This window comes from Neofelis nebulosa, chromosome 1, assembly GCF_028018385.1.
Source record: "Neofelis nebulosa isolate mNeoNeb1 chromosome 1, mNeoNeb1.pri, whole genome shotgun sequence".
NCBI lineage: Eukaryota > Metazoa > Chordata > Mammalia > Carnivora > Felidae > Neofelis > Neofelis nebulosa.
In genome coordinates, this window is record NC_080782.1 from 217,361,361 (window position 1) to 217,379,358 (window position 17,998).

The following is a 17,998-nucleotide window of genomic DNA, read 5'->3' on the forward strand; positions in this document are numbered from 1 at the left end:
ACATTCTAGGGGTACATTTCTAAGGTTACATTCTAGTCTTAACTTGGGGTTAAGACTTCAACATATGAATTTGGGCGGATGCAATTCAACCTATAATATCCTCTTTTATTCCTTTCCCCCCATTTATGTTGTAATAATTTCTTGCACTACCCTGTTTTTCTCCTACCTGACATCTCTCACAAGGTCACAAGACTTCACAGAGTGGGAACCACATTTGATTTTTCTATGTACCCGTGACCTAGTGTAATTCCTAGCACATGAGCCTGCTTGCTAAAGTCGCCTGGTTGGCTTGCTGATGGAATGATAAATAAACAAAGACTCAAATGATAGTAGTAAATAGCCTCTCATTTAATTTATAGAAAAAAAAACTATGGAAATAAATGTGCGAAATTCCACATTTACCTTTTTTATAGGTCCATCTCTCTCGCCAGACTATGAAATCTTTGAGGACAGAAATCATGTTTTATTCTTCATTGTAATAGAAATCATTAATTAGTTACTTATCTAATATCCTAATAAAGCTATTCCTCCTTTTCACAAATAGAAACTAAATTTTGTTTTGGGGAGGCAATGCATCTCAGGCTGCCTTGCAGGTAAGTGAGACTATGTGATGGAGTTTTGGCCGAGATATAAGTGGAAGTATGGATGGGACTTCCAGGAAAAACGGAGAGTAACTGGCCTATTTTTTTTTTTTTTCTTTTGCTGTTTCTCTTTTTCCTACCAGAATACAGAGGTGAAGCAACCGTCCTGCGACAAGGTAAATAGCACGGAGTAAGAATGACTACGCAAAAGGATAGAAAATATCTTTATGTCACCTCAATCTAGAAAGCTGTGTTCTTAGTATAAGATTCCAAATTCACATGTATATTCTCTCAGCTTGAACAAATGATTGCTGCCATTGTTGCCCTTGAAGAGTTAGCCACAACTCTACTTGCTTTAGTGCTGTCTTGCTGGCTGGCTGTTTTTAATCTCTTTCTTTGGTGTTTTGCTTTACTATATGTTTAGATATAAACATTTCTCTTGTTTATCATACTTGTGACTCATTTGCCTTTTTGGAAACGGGTATGAAAGTCAGCAATGAGAGAATATTCTCACCCATTACCTCTTCAGATAATGCTTTTTTCTCCGTTATCTTGATTATTGCCCTCTGAAACTTTCATTGACGTACCTCAGACATTCCTACTGTATCTTCTATGTCTTTGAACTCTTTTTCATATTTTCTATCTCTTCATTTCTCTGGACTATATTCTGTATAGCTTCTTTAGCTATACCTTCGAACTGACTACTTCTTTATCTGTGTCTATCTCATCCGCTGTTTATCTTGCCTTATTAATTTCAATTTATATATTCATGACTTCTAGAATTCTTGAAGATTTCTAGTAATTCTTTTGCCAATATATTTGGTTATCCTTTTTAAAATTTCTTATTCTTTTTCGTATCCTCAAGCTTTCTTTTATTTCTCAAAACATGAAATATACTTTTTTATTTTTTTAATTAAAAAAAAATTTTTAATGTTTATTTTTGAGAGGGAGAGAGAGAAACAGAGCACAGGCAGGGGAGGGAAAGAGAGAGAGAGGGAGACACAGAATCCAATCCTAGCTCCGAGCTGTCAGCATAGAGCCCGAGCAGGGCTCAAACTCATGAACTATGAGATCATGACCTGAGCTGAAGTTGGATACTTACCCTACTGAGCCATCCAGGTCCCCTTAAATATAGTTTTAAAAAAGTTTTTAGTGATAACTCCAATATATGAAGTCTTTGCAAGTCTGAATCTCCTGTTTATTGTTTCTGCTGGTTTTACTCATGGTGTCTTGGTTCCTGTTTGTCTTGTGAACTTTGACTGTAGGCTGATCATTTTTCTTGTAACAATATCTGTAGGAATTCTTAGAGGCCTCAGTTGAATTTCTTCTGAGGCTTTGGATGTTTTTACTTATATAATATGCTTAGGGGCACCATTAGCCTGCATCCACATTAGAGTTGACCCTTGAACAATGTGTGTGGGGGGAGGGTAGGGGTGCTGACTTACTGGCATGGTTGAAAATCTGTGTATAACTTTTGACTTCCCCCAACTTAACTACTCATAGCCTACTGCTGACTGGAAGCCTTACTGGTAACACAAACACTTGATTAACACATATTTTGTATATCATATGTACTATATGCTGTATTCTTACAATGAAACAAGCTAAAGAAAAGAAAGGAAGAGAAAATACATTTATAGTACTGTATGTATATTTATGGGAAAAAAAAATCCATGTATAAGTGGACCCACATAACCTGGGTTGTCCAAGGGTCAGCTGTATATTTATTTTTATTTTTGTCTTTTTATGTAAATTCAAGTTAGTTAACATACAATGTCATCTTGGTTTCAGGAGTAGAACCCAGTGATTCATCTCTTCCATATGACACCCAGTGCTCCTCCTAAAAGTGCCCTCCTTAATGCAGCATGAGCTATGTATTTTTGACTTGATGTTTTTTGAAACACAAAGATATCATGAACTAGATGTCAAACCCACATGAAGTCAGGCTTGTGGTTTTAAACTCTTAGGAGAGATTACCCTCATCTCCTACCATGCACCCAAGTGAATTGTCCCTCCAAGGGACACTGCCACACTGAAGCTATAGTCCTTTGGATGCCAGCTTTATGTTGGGTGTTTTCTATTGGCTTTGGCTTCTTGTACAAACATTAAGTCTTACTTCCTGGCTCCTGCACCTCACCAAGCAGTAGCTCAAATTGTCCAGGCTTCAGTAGAAAACCTCAGAAAGAAAGATAAGTTTGGCCATCTCTTGCTCCACAGGGTCCTTGCTTTCACTTTGTCTTTTGACCCTTGAGTCGCCCTTCTTTATGTACAAGCTGATGTACCCTGTGTTTTCTCCAGCATTCTGATTGTTTCAAGTAGGGCATCATCCAAGTTTACCTATCTGTCATACTACCAGAAATAGAAATAAAAATAATTGTTTACACTGGTGAAAAATTTGAAAATAAACTGAATATCTACCATTAAAAAAATTGGAGGTACAGGGGCGCCTAGGTGGCTCAGTCGGTTAAGTGTCTGACATCAGCTCAGGTCATGATCCGATCCCAAGGTTGGTGGGTTTGAGTCCTATATCAGACTCTGTGCTGACGGCTCAGAGCCTGGAGCCTGCTTCTGATTCTGTGTCTCCCTCTCTCTCTGCCCCTCCCCAGCTCACGCTCTGTCTCTCTCTCTCTCCTTCAAAAATAAATAAACATTAAAAAAAAAATGGGAGGTACATATACACCATAAATGTCATGAAGCCTCCAAATGGAATGTGGTAGATGTGTATATACTGATATATATACTGGAAATATCTCTAACATATACCTTAAATTAAAAAAAAAAAAAAGCTAGTGCACAGTGGTATGCATAATATGATTCTGGTTATGTAGAAAATAAGAAATGTATATGCTTTTGCAAGAAAACATTTTTATTTAAATGCACAGAAAAAGATACAGATGTTTATGCTAAAATGAAAGGATATTTTATAGGTTTGTGGGTTTTTTTTACTTTTTAAAAATGAGAATATATTCTTTCACTACTTGGGTTTATTTAAAAATAAATACAGGGGCACTTGGGTGGCTCAGTCGGTTGAGCATCCGGCTTCGGCTCAGGTCATGATCTCACGGTTTGTGAGTTTGAGCCCCGTGTCGGGCTCTATGCTGACAGCTCAGAGCCTGGAGCCTGCTTCAGATTCTGTGTCTCCTTCTCTTTCTGCCTCTCCCCAGCTTGCACTCTGTCTCTCTCTGTCTCTCTCTCTCTCAAAAATAAACATTAAAAAGATATGAATAAATAAAAATAAATACACGTTTAAAGTAATAAATAGAATAAGATATCTACAGCACTTAGTACAGTACCTGACACATCATAAGAACTTAATAAATTTTCACTTATATTATTATTTTCATTTAAAAGTTAAAAATGTTGGGGTGCCGGGGGCTCAGCTGGTTAAGCGTGCAACTCTTGGTTTCTGCTCAGGTCACGATCTCATGGTTGGGGTTTGAGCCCTGCATTGGACTCCATGAGGACAGTGAGGACAGGGGGATTCTCCTCTCCTCCTCCTCCTCCTCCTCCTCCTCCTCCTTCTTCTTCTTCTTCTTCTTCTTCTTCTTCTTCTTCTTCTCTCTCTCTCTCTCTCTCTCTCTCTCAAAATAAATCAATAAACTCTAAAAAAAAAAGTGAAAATTATTAATGAGATATAGCAGGATATAATGGTCATTTGTGATGTACTGCAAATCAGTAGCAGACCTTAAGTTTGAAAGTTTTTCTTTTGATTAAAAGTACTGATCTGCTCCCAAGCTATAGCTTATAGATCATTCACTTCACTTGCTACTTTCAGATATTAGTAAGTATTATTTTTTTTAAACAATGAGTTGTAAAATGTGATCTGTGATCAAATGAGTTTCTGAAATGCTAAGGTTACACGAAGTGCAATAGTTTTTTTCTTTGTTTTGTTAGTTGTCTGAGCTATAAAATTCTATTATGCATTGTGAGTCTCAAAAAGGGAAATCTTGTGTGACACACTCCCCAAACTTACTGAACTCCACAATTCCTTCTCTGAAGTATCTCCAGGGATTTCTCTTCCATGAAGTGCTTTTTGGGAAATACTTCACTGGACCATGATACAGATTACAAATATCACAATATCCATTTACTTGCTCCAAACAAATTGTGAGGTTTCACAGTCAGGCTATCATGATGCTTAAAAATGTCCAGCGCATTCTCTTTTGTCCTTTACTTTGTCTAGAACAGATTCCAAGTATAAACACGGACTTGTTTTGTAAGGCAAGAGAACTTTCCTATCCATGCCTCATGCTTTTTTGGATTAGCATTGATTAATGGGTGGAAATATGATGCATCTAGAGCTGTTTCTTGGCAAAATAACCTAAAGCTGAACAAAAAAGGGAGGTCATGAAAAATAAGGAGAGAGGAGAATGAGACCCCTGATGTCCTTATTTCTGCTGTTACCACACACCCAAGGACCCTGCTAATTGGGAAAAATACACTGCCATATGTAATTGGATGAAAAAGTATTTCTGTACATGCTTGGACTGCATAAAAGAAACCTCTATGAGGTCAGAAGATATCAAAACAAAATATGAAATTGCTAAGCAGTAAGCTATTAGTAATGAGTGTATACATGCTGAATATCCCCTTCCTCCACTTTTTACATCTGCCAATTGTGCTACATTTGCAGAGAGCTATTGTCTTGGCATTCTTCAACCCTTTGAAAATATGTCATTCAAATTTGTAACTTTGTTCACACAGTACCAGCTAACCAAAGGGCAGGCATGGAAAAAAAAAAAAAAAAGACACAGAACAAGAGCCCTGATGTCTTTGTTCTTGCTGATTGTTAGCACCTGCAGATACAGTCACCCCAAGAGCACAAACATTTGAAGAAAGACGAATTACAGAGCTGGAGATGTACAATGGGTATTTGTGATTTAGACAGAAAAGAACTGTTTCCATTCGTAACATCGAGGGTTAGCATAGTTTTGCTTCTACATTATGTTACCTGGGCTTGACTTAGATTATTCCAGATTTTGGAAGCAGGGAGTCCTTACCTTCAAGAGCTGTCTTCAAAGCAGAGAATCCTCTCCTCCTTCTAGAAGGAGAAATCTCTTTGGTCCCATCAAAAGGACTTCCTTACTCTAATCCACAGAGAAGTTGAATTGAATGGAAGCTTCTTCACTGCCTGAAATTAAACCATGACTTTTTTTCTTCTTAATTATGAAAAGCAAAAAAAATTGATGATGTTCTTGATTCTTCAAATATGAAAGTGCTAACTAAATTCATTATTTCCTGTCCCTTGCTTCTGAGTGAGCATGATGTATTGAGGACACCAAGGAGAAGGAGGTATTTGGGTTAACCTGTGGACATCCAGAAAAGTCTCACTTCTGATAAAGCTGAATTTGATCATTCAATTAATAACAAGACACAGAACCTGGAATATGTCTGGTACTGTCCTACATTTGTTAAAATTTTTCGTCTATTCTCTCTTGCTACCCGTGAAAGTGACAGTGAAAAATAGCTGTGCATTAACACAAAAGCAAAACGTAATGCAGTAATGATGCTGAAGCTTCCTGCAGTGCTGGAATTTTTAGAAGTCATGAATAATAAATTACCAGCAATGCCAAGAGAAGCTGATAGCTCTTCTCTTTGGTAGGTAAAACTCTCCATTATAAAATAATAATACACTGGGTCATATGTCACAGCCTCCAGCAATTTTCTTAAAGATATTTTACTTTAATACCAGAGTCACCAACATGGAATTCATTTTACAGACGGGAAAACTAAGACTATTCTATCAAATGATTGTTCAGAATGAATCAGAGTATTTCAACTGAGATCACCAGCTTTAAGTTAAGGCCCCCAACATATTTGTTACTATGTCAGGTACAAGTAGAAGTCATTGGTTCATGAGTTGGGGTTGGAGTGGAGATGGGATTCCATTACTCACAAACTCTGGGTCATTTGTTTCATCCATTGAATTCAAGAATAAGCAACAACATGATAAATTATTAAAAGGTAGAGTGGGCCCATTTTTCCCAGTATGTGGTTGGGGGCCACAAGGGGACTAAGCAAGTGTTCTCTTAGAGGAACAGAAACAAACACAAAGCTTGCAAACAAGAAAGCAAAACACCCAAGTCCAACGCCCTTGTTTATCAGTTCAAGAACTCCATACTCAGTTATCAGTGTATAGGAGGGGTCCAAAGCAAGGAGGAAGTTCAGATAGACTCTGAGATGCTTCCTTCCTCTCATTTCCCTCAATTCTACTCAGCAATTGTCCAAGAACCTGATGGCATCCTCCAAATTACAGAGTCTGTTGGAACCCAAAATGGAAATAAAATGTCCTAAGCACATCCAAAGCCCAGAACCCCCAGAAAGGGACTTCATGTAGGATAGTTCTATCATTTGAGACTTTCCATTTGTAATATGCCTAATCAGTCTGTTAGAATAAAGACTGGCTCAAGCTCTTGCTTCTTTTCTCTGAAGAAAATTCATAAGAGGATGAATTCTGAGATACAAGTCATGTGACGTTTACTGGGACACCTCCCCTCTGGAATTTGTTCTCCCTATGGGTAATAGGAGGTGGGGAGGATTAAAACCACGATCCCAAATCAGACACTCCAGAAGCCCTTGGACTACCTGATGATTTAAGTGTCTCTGTGCTTCAAAATTCTATGGTGCTTTTTGGTTGAGCAGCATTGGTAGAATCACAACTCCTTGACCTTTCATTTTCTAAAATTTTAAGTTAATGATCCTCAAACAAATCAGAAATACATAAAACCACATAAAATAACAAATCCTGAACATCTACCTCCTTTCCTTTTTTGACAATTGACTTAGGTTCATAGCTTGTGAAATAGCTGTAAATCATCTGTCTCTTACCTTCTTCATATAGTTACAAAATTCAGTGTTCTATTCCAAGCAAGGAAGCAGATCTTGCCCTCAGTTTGACAATTGTTGAAACTGTAGGCAGACTCAATAATAATGATTTAGGACAAAAACCTTAAAACTCAAGCTGTCATAAAGAAGAATACACAACTTAAACCTCATATAATCTATGAAACTTATTCCAATCAGATACCATAACCAAACTTCTTAAAAGATAGAAATTCCATTTCTTCTTTTAAGTTAAGCCTCAAAAGAATTAAAGGACGGGGAAGAAGGAGGGGGAAAATGTGTTTTAAAAAGGGCTTGATATACCCTCATAAGGTTGCTGGTCAATGCCGAGACAGAGAGAGAGAGAGAGAGAGAGAGAGAGAGAGAGAGACAGAGAGAGAAATAGCCATGAATATATATTTCATTTTTCTGGATGGTAACTAACTGTACAGGCTGTCTTCTTTGTTCTTTCTCATGGAAAGAATTTCAAAACAACTTGCCAACAGGATCTCAACCACCTTGGAGTGAGGGAAATGGCACCTTCTATCCTGGAGTTCTAACAGGAAATTGCTTTGAAAGAGTTGATTGGGCTCTCTTTCACATGACACCTGATTCATATCCTTGACAGATTTAATTTTCAATGAAGGGAGAGCTCATTAATGTTTCTCTGAAATTGCCCTGTGTGTTGAGAGCCAATTCTCCTAAACTTGGCTTGCTCATCCTTGTGCAGCATCTTAAAGAAAAGTGATCCTGCCACATTAAATGGCCTTCGACAACCAGAGCCAGGAAAGTTCTCTGACACATTTGGACTCTAACTGGGGTCAGTGCCCAGCATCCTGCAGGCACTCCTGGGGATCGCAAGAAATTTTCCATCTTCTCTCTTATTTGCATTACTCCCTGGGAAGGTTCAAATTAGGCAAACGTCAATATTTTGATGCAGTGACATGATAAATTTCCACAGTTAGGACTTGGCTATTCCATTTTTGAAATGTTACACTGCAGGGGGTAAGACAAGCAAATAAAACAAACCAAACACCACAAAGAAAACTCAATTAAGAGCCTTGAGGAGACGTTCTACAGAACAATCTCTAACAGAAACAACCCTCAACCTCAACACACTCAACGCTGAATTTGTGGCTTTCTCTCCAAAATCTGACTCTCTTCCTGATTCTTATCTTGAGAATTGCATCGCTGTTGGACCCATTTGTACAAGCAAGAACCTGAGAAGACATTCTTGATGTCTCCCTTGCTCCCAGGCACCATGTAGAATCCTTCACTAAGTTCTGTTGCTTTTTACCTCTCAAGTGTCTCTTGAATCTGACTCCTCTCCACCTCCACTGTCTCCACCATCATTGGTCATCTGAGGAATGCTGAGTTGTTTGGCCTCCTCTGTTGACTCTGACCTTCCACCATCAATTTTCACGCCACAGCTAGAATAGTCTTTTCCAAACCTGAATCCAATGACAATATAAGCCTGCTTTAGCAATCTTGATTGCTTTCCCATTACTCTCTGAAGGCCAAGATCCATAACATGGCCTGCAACGTTCTCAGTGTTCTGGCTCTGTTCACCTCTCCAGCTTGATTTGGGGCTACTTTCCTTCATATACCGTGCTTCAGTCACTCGGGCCTCCTTCCACCTCCTCAAACTGACATGCTCCCTCCTTACTGGGGGATCTCTGCAGGTGCCACGATGCCTGCTGTGTCAGCTCTTTGCTTCAGACTTCCTTTTCTACTCACCTGATTAACACTTACACATCTTTTAGATCTGAAATCAAGGGTCACTTTTTTAGAAAAGATTTTTTGATTCCCTCGGTTCAAGTCATGTTCGTTGATACAGAATGTCTTCCTTTCCTGCAGAGAACTCAGCCAATGTGCAATTTTACATTCATTTGTGTGCCTGTTTGATTACTGTTTGTGTCCTGTACCCTAATGCAAGTTCAATATGGCAGGGATTTTTCTCACTATTCTATCAGGTTCAGTGAGAAATGTGCTTAAAAAGTTTCTAACTTGTTGTGGGTTTGCTTATTTCTCCTTTAATTCTATCATTTTTTCTTTATATATTTCATTTATTTATTTATTTATTTATTTTTTATTAACAGTTTTTTTTTAATTGTCAAATTGGTTTCCATACAACACCCAGTGCTCATCCCAGCAGGTGCGCTCCTCAATGCCCATCACCCACCCTTCCCTCCCTCCCACCCCCCCATCAACCCTCAGTTTATTCTCAGTTTTTAAGAGTCTCTTATCGTTTGGCTCCCTCTATCTCTTTTTTTTTTTTTTCCTTCCCCTCCCTCATGGTCTTCTGTTAAGTTTCTCAGGATCCACATAAGAGTGAAAACATATGGTATCTGTCTTTCTCTGTATGGCTTATTTCACTTAGCATCACACTCTCCAGTTCCATCCACATTGCTACAAACGGCCATATTTCATTCCTTCTCATTGCCAAGTAGTATTCCATTGTGTATATAAACCACGATTTCTTTATCCATTCATCAGTTGATGGACATTTAGGCTCTTTCCATAATTTGGCTATTGTTGAAAGTGCTGCTATAAACATTGGGGCACAAGTGCCCTTATGCATCAGCAGTCCTCTATCCCTTGGGTAAATTCCTAGCAGTCCTATTGCTGGGTCATAGGGTAGATCTATTTTTAATTTTTTGAGGAACCTCCACTCTGTTTTCCAGAGCGACTACACCAGTTTGCATTCCCACCAACAGTGCAGAAGGGTTCCCGTTTCTTCACATCCTCTCCAGCATCTATAGTCTCCTGATTTGTTCATTTTAGCCACTGTGACTGGCGTGAGGTGGTATCTCAGTGTGGTTTTGATTTGTATTTCCCTGATGAGGAGTGGCATTGAGCATCTTTTCATGTGCCTGTTGGCCATCTGGGTATCTTCTTTAGAGAAGTGTCTATTCATGTTTTCTGCCCATTTCTTCACTGGATCATTTGTTTTTCAGGTGTGGAGTTTGGTGAGTTCTTTATAGATTTTGGATACTAGCCCTTTGTCTAATATGTCATTGCAAATATCTTTTCCCATTCCGTTGATTGCCTTTTAGTTTTGTTGATTGTTTCCTTTGCAGTGCAGAAGCTTTTTATCTTCATGAGGTCCCAATAGTTCATTTTTTCTTTTAATTCCCTTGCCGTTGGAGATGTGTCAAGTAAGAAATTGCTGCAGCTGAGGTCAGAGAGGTTTTTTTCCTGCTTTCTCCTCTAGGTTTTGATGGTTTCCTGTCTCACATTCAGGTCCTTTATCCATTTTGAGTTTATTATTCTGAACCTATATTATTAAACACTACAAACTTAAGACTAGTCTATTATTCTAGAGGATTAATCCTTTTGTTAGTTTTCAATGGTCCCTTTCTGCCTTACAATTTACTTTGTTTGATACTAATATGCCAATGCCAGCTTCCTTTTGGTTAGGATTTGTAGGGTGTGTCTTTCCTTATTCCTTACTTTTATTATTTCTGGGTTTTTAAAATTTATTTAAGGTGCTTCTCTTATAAGTATTATATTATTGGGTCTTGTTATTTTTAATGCAGTCTGACAATATACATTTTAAAAATTGTTTATACTTGTTAATTATATTTAAGCAAATATAATTGCTGGAATACTTGGGTTTAAATTTACCATCTTACTGTTTGTTTTTCCCCCCAATTTATCCCATTTATTCTATGTTCCTTTCTCCCCCCCCCCTTACCTTCTTTTGGGTTAATCAAGTAGGTTTTACTACTCCAGTTTTTCACATGTTGGCAGCTACAAAATCTTTTGGCATTCTTTCAGAGGCTACTTTAGAGATTCAATATGAATCTCAACTTTATTGAAGTATAATACATAACAGTATATTGTTATCAATTCCTGTACAGTGAAAGGACATGTATAAACACTTTGACTTTACTTACCTTCCTTCTGAATATTATGCTATCATCACCATTTATTTTAATTCTACATATATTTAAAACCCCATGTTATTAGTATTGTTTTCATATAGTCAATATTTATTTAAATTTGCCTACATATGTACCTTTTCCCTTTTCTTTCATATATGTATGTGTGTATATATATATGTATGTGTGTATATATATATATATATACATACATGTATATATACACACATACATATATGTGTGTGTATATATATATGTATATATATATACATATTTGTCATTTAGCTTCACTTTTTTTCTACTGAAGACCTTCTTTGTGTTTTTCCTTTAATGCAAGTGTTGGTGATGAATTCTTCCAGAAAAATATAGTGTTCAAGGCTCTGGATCCAGCTAAAAATTTGCAAGAAACAGAGAAGAAAGGGACTTGTTGAACTGTACCACAACGTTAACAAAATCTAGACTTTGGGAAATTCTATGGGTCAAACAGGCCAGGATCTTCAAGATAGAGTCTAGGAGAAGAAAAATAGAAGGAGCTCCAGGAGATAAAAGAGACTTCCAGAACATGTCAATTTTTTTTTCTTTTTTTTAAGTGGGCAAGACTGCACTATAGTGTCTAGGGATGCATATGTGGATAATCAAAGTATAAATACAAGGAAGAGATTATAATAAAAGTATTAAAGGGTAAGGACTGCTCTTAGGGAAAGCAGTGCATTGTGATTAGGATAGCACACAAGGAGAAGTTTCTGAGTGGCCAGTCAAGTTCTATTTCTTTACAGTGATTACAAAGCTGTTAGGCTTAAAATCATGTATTAAACAATATACTTGATTTGGGTGGTTTCTGTATCTGTGTTTTATTTCATAGTAAAAAGATAAAAGTAAAAATAAATTAAAAGTTAGTAAATTTTATATTCGATATTGAAAGGCAATTTTTATTTGTACTTTGTTTCTCTTGAAGGACAATTTTTATAATCCTAGTTTAGAAGGAGTATTTTGCACCTTAGAACAGTATACCAATGTCTTTGGCTTCCATAATTTTTCTTAAGAATTCAGCATTGTCTTGTTCTTTTTTTTCTTTTTTAACGTTTATTTATTTTTGAGACAGAGAGAGACAGCATGAACAGGGGAGGGGCAGAGAAAGAGGGAGACACAGAATCCGAAACAGGCTCCAGACTCTGAGCGATCAGCACAGAGCCCGACGGCGGGGCTCCAACTCACGGACCGTGAGATCATGACCTGAGCCGAAGTCGGGCGCTTAACCGACCGAGCCACCCAGGCGCCCCAAGTCTTGTTCTTTTTGAAGACCATGTGTCTTTCTTCCTCTAACTGCTTTTAACATTATCTTCGTCTTAGGTTTGCAATAGCTTCATTGTGGTGTACCTCACCGTAGTTTGCCTGTGTCTGTCCATCATGGAATTCATAGGGTTTCTTGTGTATGTGACATAATGCCTCCCTTCAGTTTTGGAAAAATCTCTTCAAATATTGCTACTACCCATTCTTTTTCTCCCCTTTCTGGCACTACCATTCTACATTTATATATAATAATTTACAATATCCCATATATCTCTTTCCTTCTTTTGCTCTATTTTTTGCATCCCTTCTTTTTGTGGTTCAGTATGGATATTATCTACTGACCTACAGTCTGGTTCTTCATTTCTCTCTTCAGCTATGTTCAGTGTGCTCCTAGTTCACTTATTAAATTTCAATTTTATTTATTCTCTTTTTTCAGTTCTAGAATTTCCTTCGTATTTTTTAATTTAATTCCTTTAACTTTTAATTTAATCCCTTCTTGTTTTTTATTTATTTTTGAGAGAGAGAAGGAGAGAAAGAGAGACAGAGAGAGAGCGAGAGAGCACACACAAGTGGGGGAGGGGAAGAGAGAAAGGAAGACACAGAATCTGAAGTAGGCCCCAAGGTCTGAGCTGTCAGCACAGAACCTGACATGGGACTCGAACTCGTGAACCATGAGACCATGACCTGAGCCAAAGTCAGATGCTTAACCAACTGAGCTGCCCAGGAACCCCCCCTTCTTATTCTTTTTTAGATTCACATATAGATTTATAGTAACCTGTTGAAATTCTCCATCTTGCTGTCAATTCTCTTTAATAAATTTCACATAGTATTTAAAATGTGTGTCTGATAACTTCCGTGTCCATATAATATCTGAATACTCTAGAAGTCTGTTTCTACCATCTTTTAATGGTTTTTTTTTTTTTTGGTCATTATATTGCCCCATTTTTTTTATTCCAAATATTGGACATTATGGTATGAAAAATTATAGGGGTGACTTGAGGTTCCGGATAAAGTTATCTTTCTTCATAGGGGACAATCTCTCGGTGATTAAGCTACACAAATCACCTTAATTCAACCTCAGCTGAAGCTGCTTTTTTTTGGTGAGAGCTGGTCTGTATCTACTTTGCCTTTACTCCCAAGACTGTTGCCTTTTACATCTCCCAACTGAAAGCTGGGTGTTTCTCAGTTCCCCTCCTCCTTAGCTGGCCATGAACTCCAATTTTGTCCCATGAGATTGCTGAAAATTCTCCATAGCCACTTAGGATCTTGCCGAAGCTTCCAGGATAAAGTAGAGCTGCATGTTAATCTGACCTCTTCCCATTTACCTTTGTTCTAGTATCTTCTCTACTAACTAACACCCTTGAAGCCTTGGCAACCCTTGTGTTCCTTCAAACACATTTCTTCTTTTATTTATTTTTTTAATCCAAGTCTTCCCAATTATTCCTTGTGAAAGGTTTTAGTCTGATAGAAACTAATCTGTCACAGTTGCAAAGAAAGGTCTGTCTTGAAATGACTGCTATTTACTGACCATGGGCTTGGAGGCCCTGCTATTTTCTCACCTGCTCGGAGTTTTTTCTTTGTAGAACACCTCCCAATTTGTAACTAAGTATCTTTATGTTTCCTTGTTTAACATTTGGCTCCCCCCCCCCCCTCAGTTGTGAGCCAGGAGGCATCACATCTGTTTTGTCCAACTTGGTATCTAGCTCATAATCAGCAACTCAAAAACTATTTTTAATGAATGAGTGCAGACTTTGGGGCTAAGGATTTTATATGCGTGGTCATTGAATCCTCATCATAAGCACGGGAGGCAGGTATCGTTATCCCCATTTTAGAGAAGAGGTAAAGGAAAATTAGACAAGCCACTTCCCAATGTTACTATATATTGGCTGTTCTGTAAAGCCTCTCTTCTCCAGCACTTAGATCATTATGTTTTTTGCAACCTGTCCATGCAGCCAGCTTTTTATTTTTTAATAGGCAGGCCGTTAAAGCATCTTTCAATTCCTTCTCTTCTTTTCCTTTTCCTCCTTCTCCATATTCCATATGTTGCTTTTTGAGACAGTAGATGCTCATAAGCATTTCATTAGCAAGTGACCTGGGGGGGGGGGCGGGGGGAAATGGTGGCACTCACCACAGCTGGGCAGGGTGTCTGTGCTCCAGTATACCAAGAGATGTCACATACTCCACTCCCCTCCCCTCATGCCTCAGGGGACGGTGTTGGGACCTGCTCTCATTCATTTAAAATAATTTTTTCAAGTTGTTTCATTTTCCTTTTTTTTACAGTAGACTTTATTTAAGAGTAGTTTTAGGTCCACGCAAAACTGAACAGAAAACACAGAGTTCTTAGTACCCCTCCCTCCCACACACACACACACACACACACGCTCACACAGAGTGGTACATTTGTTATCTTTGATGAACCCATATTGGCTCATTCATTTTTATCCCGCTGTCTGAAACCATCTGGGACTGTGTGTTTGCTCAATTTCAGCCATCTTGTGTTAGGAGCCCTCTTTTGACCTGCAGTGAAAATTTAAAAATCTCTGCTTCTTTGTCAGCATTTATTCTGTTCTTACCATGCTGCAGTAAAGTTCACTTACCCCTGAACTTTGGCCCTTCTGGCACAATTTCAGTGTTTGCATGCTCAAAACCAGGCAATTAACTTGAATACTTCATTCTTAAGGGAGATTGGGTACAATCTCTAGAAGCCGTGAATGATCACATTGTCACATTGACTCTGAAATCTTTGTGATGCCGTTCACACTCACAGTGTTCTTGCATCCTGCCCACCAGCCCAGGCTCTGGCTCAGATCCTACCACATCTGTGAAGCCTGGCCTAACAAGCTCCATGCCACAATTTTTTTTTTTTCTCTCTTTGGTTCCATATCCAGCATCAAACTGTCTTTGAGAAAGTCATTAAGTCCCTCTGAACTTCAGTTCACTCATTGGAAAGTGTGGCACAAAACACTTCCAGACAAATTTGTAGGTAAATTTGGATGTATCTAAATGTGCCCGTGTGCAACACACAGTAGCTATGCTGTAAACACCAGGACTCCTGCTCTCCTTACCTGCCCACTTGTGTCTGGGGGGTAGGTGCATAGTGTGAGAGACAAGACTATGGGACCATGTAAAAATGTGCCTGGACACAGGGTGCAGCAGACAGCAATACCTCTGAGACATCAAGTCCTTTCTGGGTTTGCGAAGAAAGCGGACTATGAAGGAGCTGAAGGGAAAGGAAGAGTGGGGGACAAGGGGCACCCATATTGGGCAAAGGGAAGCGGAGTGCAAAGCGATAACCCCATGCATATCTCGGGGTGGGGACTGTGCTTTCAGCTCGGGAGTCAGAGGACATGCGTAGGATTTGCCCCCATCGAGGAGAGGAAGGATTTCTGAACAGGGGGGATATAGAAGGATCCATAACTCGAGGCACAAAATGAAGCAATTGCAGGGCTATCATGGGATAAGAAGTAGACCCATTTGATAGCAGTGGGGGCCCCGGAAGGTCAGGAGGACCCAGACAGTAAAGCACCTCGAATGTCTGGGTGAGAAGGATGGAATTTATCCTGCAATCACTGAAAAGCTATTGGGAAACTTGGAGCTGACATGTCACGTGATGCCTGAGATACTGGCGGGAGCAACACAGACTGCGAGGGAAACAGCCTGGAGGCTGGGAAACCAGCATGAAGCTCTTGCTAAGGTCCTGTACGAGCTGATACGGCCTCACCGCAAGGGCGACGGTGGGAACGGAAAGGAAAGGATTTCTGTCCAAGCACTGCCTTGTAAAAGATTTCTGTGGCCTCCACTTCTTCTGGATTTTTTTCCCCCCATCACCATTATATGAGAGAGTACAGGTGTTTAAATAGGATTTTCATTGGATGAGCACTAAAAAAATCTATTTAAAATAGAAGACAATAAAACGGACCTGGTTCTGGGAGCTTATTTGCAAAACATTGTAAGGGAGTGAATTAGAAATCCTCCTCTGCCACCACCATCCAGGAGAGATCCCTAAGATAATTATAAATGAGGTAACATCAGAGGGTAAAATATAAATCAGGTTCCATTCAGAGGGTAAAGAGCATAACAGTGACAACTCTTGTGAATTCTCTTCAAAGGTAGACAGGCTCAGCACAGGCAGAAAGAAACAAACCCTTGTTAACGAGAGGGCGCGCATTGTTCCAAAACGGGCCAAGCGAAGGTCATGGCGGTGGGGAAATTAAGTGACCTGGTGAGAGCATCGGCTATGGCTCTGTCAGGCAAGGAGGAGACAGAAATGTTGCTGGGAGGCCCACAGGCTTCACCCCTGCTCCTGGAACCACAGCTTGCCCCTCCTTCCCTGCACTCGGTGCACAGGGACCCAACAAAGGCGTGTCAAGAAGCACCCCACTGAGGAGCCTGGGGAGGAGCACATTGGGGTGTATCAGGAGGCAGAAAATGATCAAACTGGAATCATCACTTTTGGGAAAGGACCAACATTTCTGAGGGGAGGGGTTGGGTTATTAATGACTTGGGGGGCTCTCTGGTGAGTAGCCTGGAAGGAAGAGGGTCACACCAGGCATGTGTTGAGATCCCCTCTGTGCCAAGCCCCAGGCTCCTCCCGCTGTCATCCCACCTAATTCTCACCACCAGAGGGGATGTGGAGATGCCCTCAAGCCCTGTGTTATGTACGAAAACCGTGAAGCTCAGAGACCTGCAGTAGACCATCCGGGAGCCTATGTGGCAGGGCTGGGTACACGTCCCTCCATGGATCTTTTTGTCTGCCCTGTTATGACATCTAATATTATGACACATGATAGAGGGACAGTGACTCGTCTATGCAGTCTCTGTACTTTGGGTATCGTCAGCCTCATTTGAGTCGTGTTTTTTGGTCCAAAACAGAACACTCCTCCCCTTTCACAGCTGCCTCTACCCGGCCCAGGACTTCTGGGGAGAAGCTCTTTGGGAGCTTCTATGCGGCCGGCAGGCCTTCAGAATTGCATGTGTTTGTTGAGAAAAAACCTGAGTGAGGAATTCAGTGGCGCTTTAGACTCAGTCCTTCGACCTGAACATAGAGAAGGGAGTCCAAAACTCTGCAACCTAGAAAGGGAAGAGCTCTGCTCCTGCAGCTAAGTCAACTGTGACTTTCCAACAAGGGAATGTCCTTTATTGAAGCGAGGGACAGAATTTCTGCTCCCCTGGTGAAGCTGCCCGCTTCACTTAGAAAACCATCTCTCCCTTTCTGACATGCAGTAAGTCTCCAGAGAGGGATTGCTCCGCCCCGGACCCTGGCCCCCTCTTCTGACTGGGCCCAGGGCCTCTCCCCGTGTCCCAGCCACTCCACCGCTTCCCCCTGCCATTATGTTGCTGTCTATGTGACTTCACCCCTGCTGAAACCGTGAGGTGCTTAAGGTCAGGGATGCGTCTTCCTCCTCTCAAATTCCCCGTGTA